The sequence below is a fragment of the Protopterus annectens genome, chromosome 12.part0 (genome assembly GCF_019279795.1).
Source record: "Protopterus annectens isolate FY-2018-M chromosome 12.part0, PAN1.0, whole genome shotgun sequence".
NCBI lineage: Eukaryota > Metazoa > Chordata > Ceratodontiformes > Protopteridae > Protopterus > Protopterus annectens.
Genome location: NC_056746.1, coordinates 479,706,087 through 479,713,586, shown reverse-complemented (window position 1 = coordinate 479,713,586; position 7,500 = coordinate 479,706,087). Strand labels below are relative to the sequence as shown.

Here is a 7,500-nt window from a genome sequence, read left to right as displayed (position 1 = left end):
GGGTTGTTAAATACTCAGGTCAGTACTACCCCCAGTCTGATCTACAAAACTGCTGTCTTTCCAGTCTGACAAAGTCTGAATCACCATTTGTAGAGAGGGAAGACACAAACAAGAGCTTGGTAAGGTCCTGCAAACAGCTTTTCACACACCTCATAAATTCATAGGTTTATAGACAGAGAGTCCTATGATCTGATCTAAAAAAATGTAGAAGGCAGACTGCTGTACTCCAAATGTATTTGTACCCTTGGCAGCCCATGAACCACGCTAATTTTTAAATCCAGTTAAGGAAGATGTCTTGATATGTAAAGGAAATCTGACCCACAAGTACATGTACGCAGAATGTTTATTGGTCTTATTTATTGACATCACAAATAAATAATTACAGTGTTCAACTATTTTAGAATTTATACGTTGTTCTAACTCTTTTGTCACTCTTTAAACTTCACAATTAAGAGCCTTGTATAACAGACAGAATCTTCCCCAAATGTAGCAAGAACTTAGACTAAAAAACTGCATACAATAAACCCTGGAAATTAATACCATCCCTCTGCACACACTAACATTTTTTCAACAGCTGGAGTCCTCTGCTTCTATAACAACAAAATAAGTAATCATATTTGAGTAGCAGTTGAATTACTGATTTGAACAATCCATTTAGTACAATAAGTTCTTCAGCTGAAACTTTGAGAGTGACCTGTTAACTAAAATGCCTTGCTCCTGACAAAAGTGACATTCTCCCTGAAGGTAAATTTGCTTGAAATTAGTATATCAGATCTCCCATCATTTTTGTCTTACATAGTATAACATTGTTAAGCTTAACTTGGATAACAAAACTGTAATTATCTGGGGTCATAACCTTAACACTTCTGAACACTGACACGAAAACTTTGGTGCTTTATTAATGGATGATGTCTATGCAGTTGTTAAAGAGAATGACATCATTTAGTGATGTAACCACAACATTAGTCAACGTCATCAGCATATTTAGAAACCCAAGAAATAGCTGTAATGGGGACTTTGGTGGAAACATGATTAAACACAACTGGATAAAGGGAAGTGCCATGAAGGGCTTATCTTTCCATCCCTGTCCAGTCAGAGGTATGTTCCCAAAGTTTGTTATTACTTTGAGTTAATAAACTCAAGACAAGACAAGATACTTCTCATAGATCAAAATGACCGGTAAAATAAATTATAGTACTATAAAAATGTGCACATTTATAAGCATAGATCTTTTCACAATAAAAGCTTATGGTTCTTTCTGACATGTGTAACAATGAAAATAGCAGTAGAATCAGACACTGACTCACAGTTTAACCAGGAGACAAAAACATTATTGGCTATGTTATATACTGGAAACAGCTCACATAGGAAAGCACAGGCTTAGCCTGGCTCTTTGACATAGTGAGATAAGGCCCTGGCTGCCCCCTAGATGATCCAAGTCAATATAACAAATATATATTTTTTAACTGGTTTCCCAGTGTTAGTGTAATGAGGTGTAGCAAACAGATTACTTACCATATGCTAAGACTGCAGGTACATTAATACCTTGTGATCAGTCCAGTACAGTCAAGGGACCAGTATGGTTTCATTCTGAGAAATGCGTGCTTCATGAGTGCAGTCATAATAACTGCAAACTGCTTTTAGAAATTTATTCAGATAAATTGCTAAGTATATTTGTAAGAAGGGCACTGTCAGGTGTGCCTAGTAGTAGACTGGAAATTAGAGCAGTAGCTAGGTTATCTGCCACCCAGACTGATGACCGTCTCAGCCTAAAGATGAGGGCCAATAAAAAAATTTCCCCCATGGCTGATTAAAAAAAAAAGAAAAAAAAAACTTAAGCTCCTTTCTACAGTTATAACTACACAAAGCTACTAAATAAATTAATTCAAGAGTCAGCATTATCATTCGACACTTCTTAAAATAACGTCAGTATTCCAGTAACATCTCATTAGTAACTGCCTAACATATCCCTAACAACTTGCACTCAAGGAAGTATCACCCTACAGCTCACCTTAGTTATGGATCTGCTGGTAATTAGTGAATGCCTTAAACTGTGCATTCATGTATCATAACATATTTTTTACAGAGTGCATGGCAAAACAACAACCTCCATAGGCTGTTATGCCTATGTGCTAGTGCTTCTACTATTTTGACATCAACACAAAATCAAAAATGAAGTAAAAAATACCACAAAATACAAATTATTAAAGACAGAAACAGCAATAACAACATAATCTCTCACTAAATTAATAAAGCAAAAATATATCACTCCTACAGATTTTTCCATTCACCGAGGGGCACCTTTTCCCTAACTCCAGAATGTTTTATTTGTTTGATAACATAAAAAATATAAACCAAGGGCTGGATTAATTAATGCCTACACTAAGTGCACACCATTCTGAATGAAGAGACAACACAAGATAACTTCCACCTTCTTCCTCTTAATTTTAATTTTCTATTGATTTTCTTGCAACCTTTAATATCATGAGGATTCATAAAGGTTACCACAATGTGTAGACTATGTCTACACTTAGTCTTTCTGCATAAATAGACAGCACAAAAAATACAGTAGGGATGTTCTTGAATACAGATCATGTGTACTTAATGAACACTTAGTGTAGCCACTCATTAATTTAGACTCCTAAAAAAAACACTTTTTTGAAAAAAAAATGGGGTTCCATATATAGCACTATAATACCAAACTATTATCTTCCAACCACCGTTGGTATTATCATAGGTTCATAGATAGGTATAGGTTATCGGCCCAAGAGCCTAAGTAAGCCTAGCCAACAAGGTTCCCTGGCTTACGCCACCCAAAAAAGTTATTTCCTGTGCCCCTGTCGAGCAGAGGCACAAAAGTGATCCTTGGGGTGAATTTTCTATTTCCCATCCACTCAATCAAGATTTTTCTTGAAGAGTGCTAATGAGGAACTCTGCTTGACGTAGATGGGTAGCTTGTTCCAGAGTATAGGAAGTCTCTGGGACAGGAATCCATCCCTCCAGCATGTCCTGTTTATTATGGGGACAAGGTTTAGGTCCTTAGACCATGTAGCTCGGAGGGACTGGGATTTCTTTAGGTGTAGCATGTCCAACATCTCTGGGTTTGACATAGCTTTGTATGTTAGGCAGAGATCATCTCAGAGTAGGCAATATGCTACGGAGTAAAGCTGATGTTTTTTGAGACAGTCAGCATAGAGCATCTGTTTGAGGCTGGTAATCCTCTTTGTGAGGTACTTCTGCGGCCTTTCCAGCTGTTGTAAATGTCTTGTGAGGTACATTCCAAAAGGGGCATTGTACTCTATAATGGGTCTAATAAGTAACAAGTAGAGGGGAACAATGACCTCTTTTTTCTTGGATGAGAGCCCTTTTGTGATGAGATGTGCCACATAGAAGGATTTCCTGACTACTGTGGCGATGTGATTATCAAACGAGAAACTACTGTCCCAGATGTCCTCCACTTCATCTGACCATACAGTAGCAAACAACCTACTAATAAGGCTATTTAAACACTGAACAGCCAATAGGGAATGTAGGTTAACAAGCAGAATTAACCCATTCATATCAAGTGGGAAAACAGTCATAAATATAGAATGTGTACAAAACCTAAAGTGGATCAACCAGTTGTCCCCGTTGTGTATGGCCTCCCTAAGGTACATAAGGATTTGAATTATCCACCCATGCGACCTATTGTATCTAGCAGAGGCTGGGTAACAGAACCACTTTTGATTTTTTAGAGAAGAATCTTCATACAGTTCTAGACAATTGTCATACTATTCTTAAAGACACTAAGGGGTTTCTTAATGAGTTAAGCAGTTATTTTGATGTTATGGTGGGCTCATGTTTTTTCGTCACATTAGATGTAGCCTCTTTATTTACTGTTATCTCTGACAGCTAGGGCATAGAAAATGTTAGGAAAGTACTTTGTGCTAATGGTTTTTCCACTGATAAAGTTAAACTCATTTGTACCCTTTTAGAGGTTATTCTTGAGAATAATGCATTTATTTTCACTGACACTTTTTACAACCAGAAGGTTGATGTGGCAATGGGCACTGCATGTGCCAACAGCTATGCCAATCTATCACTTGTTAACTGGGAGACCAAATTTGTCATTTCCAATAACAGATATTGTGCTTCGATAAAATGGTTTAAACATTTTGTGGATGATATTTTTATGCTAAGGCAAGATACAGAGGAGAAGCTACTACAGTTTTTGCATTATTTGAATGGCTTGAATGATTTTTTTTGAAATTCACTTACACATACTCATCGGATGAGATAGAGTTTTTGGATGTGAAAGTAAGTAAAGATGCTCTACACTCCATTTCCACTACTCTGTACAGGAAGAATGTTAGGAGGAATAACATACTACATAATAGTAGTATGCACCCCAATTATACCAAGCTCAAAGTTTTGAGAGGGCAGATCTTTCGGATGATGCATCTCCATAGCAATGATGCACAGCTAACATTGGCTTTAGCTAAACTGAAGGAAGAATTTATCAAAAGGGGTTATAAACATGCAATTATTGACATCCAGATCAGTGAAGCTTGGAGAGAGAGGAAGGGGAGATGTAGACTCTATTTCATGAACATTGAGTCCAATACCCAGATTAATGTTGTAAGTGATGTAAATAATCCAACTGGTTCTACAACTGACAATGAGGTGGGGATTAGAATGCCCTTAACTTTTGCTAGCAATATACGCATGGTTTGCGATGTGATCAGGAACAACTGGGATATTCGTTCGACAGTTCAAGAACTGAAAGGAGTGATAGGCTACCAACCTCATTTCACCTTTAGAAATAATAGATCCCTCAAGAACCAGCTTTGTTACAAACCTTTAGGACATCAAGATTGAGTTTACTCTGAGAGAATGAGGACATATGCCTGCAGGAGATGTACGGCCTGTGCATGCATACATGTTGGAGGGTTATTTGCACATCCACAGTTAGGCTTTGAGATAGACACAACCTTCTATGCTGATTGCCACACTAAGAACGTTGTGTATTTTTGCTTCTGCATTGTATGGTTTTCATTCTACATTGGTAAAACCAAAAGAGCATTTAAAGATAGAATTTTGGAGCACCTCAGGGACATTAGAAATGCTAAAGGAACTAGTGCTCTGGCCATGCATGTTGCTAATGAAGGTACCACACACAAGTTCAAGTTTTTTGTTTTGGAAATTTTACATAGTAGTATTAGAGGTGGTGATCTCAGTAATAAAACTGAAACTGTTGAACTGAAATGGATTATGCGTTTTCAGGCTGATAAGCCCCCAGGCCTGAATAGCAAAGTGTCGTTAAAACCATTTCTCAAAGCTAGAGCTCTCAAACACTGATCTCTTTTATTAGTTGGTACACTCTCTATAAGTAGGTATACCTTCTACATGAATTTATTTATGAGTAAGTACTGCATTGGCTAATGTGATGTGTTAAGTTTTAATTCTTTTGTATATATATATATATATATATATATATATATATATATATATATATATATATATATAAAAACACATGGTTAATGTTTTTATATACATTTTATATATATATATATATATATATATATATATATATATATATATATATAAAATAAGTTTTAGATGCTATGTTACTTTTATTGTAATTGTGAGTTTTCATTTATATATTTTACAAGATTTTGCACACATTCTACATTTATGACTGTTTTCCCATTTGATATGAATGGGCTAAATCTGCCTGTTAACCTACACTCCCTATTGACTGTTCAGTGTTTAAATAGCCTCATTAGTAGGTTGTTTGCTATTGTATGGTCTGATGAAGCGGAGGACATTCGTGAAAGCGCTTACCCTGTTTTTTTGAGTTATTAAAGGTTTGCTGTGGTGGAACCAACTTGCCTTTTTATTTCTTCACTTGCTTTTGCTGTTGGTGGTTCCTTTGTCAGTTTAGAGGTTTGGTGTACATTTTTTCAGAGACTACTGTCCACCTAGGTCCCAAGGTCTCTTATCACCGATTCAGCATTAAGTAGACTACCACCTATGTGGAAGTTCATGGGTAAAATTTTTTGCCAAAGAGGATGACAATGCACTTTTTGGCATTGAGCTTGAGGCCATGGCTCTGACACCAGGTATCTGTCTCAGTGAGACCCTTCTGTAGGATGTCCACATTGTTTGGGGACTCGACTATGGCTCCTTGTTTGCAGTAATCTGCGAACTTCATTAGCCATAGACCTTCTGTGTTAGCCTGTACTTCAGAGAAGCAGACACCAAATAGGAGAGGACCCAAGACTGAGCCCTGTGGTACTCCACTTGTCACTGGTTTGAAGTCGAATTTGGAGTCTGAAACTTTCACAGTGTGGGTTCTTCCAGTGAGCCAGTTGGTAACCCATCTTGTGACATAGGGATTTATACATAGTTTAGTGAGTTTATCTATAATTCCAGAATGGGGGGGGGTGGTGTTGAAAGCCTTGGCGAGGTCAAGATAGGCTGTGTGAACCACATTACCCTCATCTATGACTTTAGTGACTGCCTCAAAGAAGTCAATCAGGTTCAGGAGACATGATCTGACTTTCACAAACCTGAATTGTGTGAGGTCCAGAGTCTGGAGGTTACCATTGTCTTTGTTTATAAGTTCCATGATGATGCGTTCCATGGCCTTGCAGACCAGGCTTGTCAGGCTAATAGGGTGATAGGTCCTGGGGTCCATGGTGGCTCCCCCTTTGTGGAGTGGGATAACTGTTGCTGTGCACCATTCAGTGGGCACAGTTATAGTTTGTATATCTTGTAGCACATTTTCACATGTAGTAAGTTTCTGTTATTTCATTTTCCATCTCTCAGCAGTAAGGCTGCAAAAATCTTTTAAAAAAAGAACATTCAAAATAATAATGAATTATATTTTCTTATTAGTATCAGCACTCATGTCAATAAAATCACCTTTCTTTCCAATGTTTGCATTTGAAAACAGACTTTGATGTAATCCTTTCCTGAGCAAATATATAGCTTATATTCCATATATAAACTATAAATTAGATGAAGTTCCCCAGTGTCCTAGTCAAATTTGCCTTAGTCAGTAATACCACTTAGTCAGTAATGCCACCTTGGGTATCATCTGAAAAGAGGCTGTTGTCCTAGTAAGACTAACTTATTCAAAAATACTTATTCTGTATTTCTGCACCTTCCATCTTCATGATGTCACTCTTTCACATTTTCCTACCATCTCCTGTTACTTCCACACATTCTTCCACTTCACCCTTATCCTTCCCCTCACTATTACCCACATGCCACCTTTTAAATAGCCATCCTTCTACTCTTTCTGTCTTCTTATACAAATGATGTCACCTTCTTCCCCTTGCACTTGCTAACTTCCTAACAGATTTACTAAGAAAAATAGAAAAGAAAAACCCCACTGGGTTCTCCATAATTAAACTACTTTCAGTCCATGAAACACACACTATACTCTGCTTCACTGGATTAAGTGTCACTCTTGATAGTAGCATAAAATTATGCTATTAATTGTCTCGTGTCCCC

The 7,500-nt window shown here is 37.2% G+C and overlaps 1 protein-coding gene across 1 annotated transcript in view; it reads right to left on the bottom strand.

The window, feature by feature from the left end:
- The window catches only part of LOC122816646 (GRB2 related adaptor protein), a 526,043-nt gene that overhangs the window by 857 nt on the left and 517,686 nt on the right, over positions 1–7,500 (bottom strand). The window lies entirely within an intron of this gene.